We start from the raw sequence: 633 nt of genomic DNA, 5'->3' as shown, positions 1-633 counted from the left end.
CTCTTGGGTACTGTTGGATGCAGCTTGCATTCCATGCAGACTCTGAGAGATCATATTGACTTGCTGAGTCAATATTTTATTCTGAGCCAATATGGCATTCAGAGTATCAACTTCAAGAACTCCCTTCTTCATAGGCGTCCCATTGCTTACAGGATTCCTTTCAGAAGTGTACATGAACTGGTTATTAGCAACCATGTCAATGAGTTCTTGAGCTTCTGCAGGCGTTTTCTTTAGGTGAATGGATCCACCTACAGAGGTATCCAATGACATCTTAGATAACTCAAACAGACCATCATAGAATATATCCAGGATGGTCCATTCTGAGAGCATGTCAGAAGGACACTTTTTGGTCAACTGTTTGTATCTTTCCCAAGCTTCATAGAGGGATTCACCTTCTTTCTGTCTGAAGGTTTGAACATCAGCTCTAAGCTTGCTCAGCTTTTGAGGAGGAAAGTACTTGGCTAAGAAAGCTGTGACCAGCTTATCCCAAGAGTTCAGGCTGTCTTTAGGTTGAGAATCCAACCATAATCTAGCTCTGTCTCTTACAGCAAAAGGGAAAAGCATGAGCCTGTAGACTTCAGGATCTACTCCATTAGTCTTAACAGTATCACATATCTGCAAGAATTCAGTTAA

The 633-nt window shown here is 41.5% G+C and overlaps 1 non-coding gene across 1 annotated transcript; it reads left to right on the top strand.

Moving 5' to 3' along the window:
• Positions 1 to 328: 328 nt before the first annotated feature.
• LOC148571173 (small nucleolar RNA R71) lies at positions 329 to 432 on the top strand. Its single transcript, XR_015908423.1, has one exon. It is a non-coding gene; the product is annotated as a small nucleolar RNA R71 (small nucleolar RNA).
• The last annotated feature ends 201 nt before the right edge of the window (positions 433 to 633 follow it).

Source organism: Arachis ipaensis, chromosome B3 (genome assembly GCF_059453495.1).
Source record: "Arachis ipaensis isolate K30076 ecotype BB chromosome B3, ASM5945349v1, whole genome shotgun sequence".
NCBI lineage: Eukaryota > Viridiplantae > Streptophyta > Magnoliopsida > Fabales > Fabaceae > Arachis > Arachis ipaensis.
This window is presented reverse-complemented; position numbering and strand designations above follow the sequence as displayed.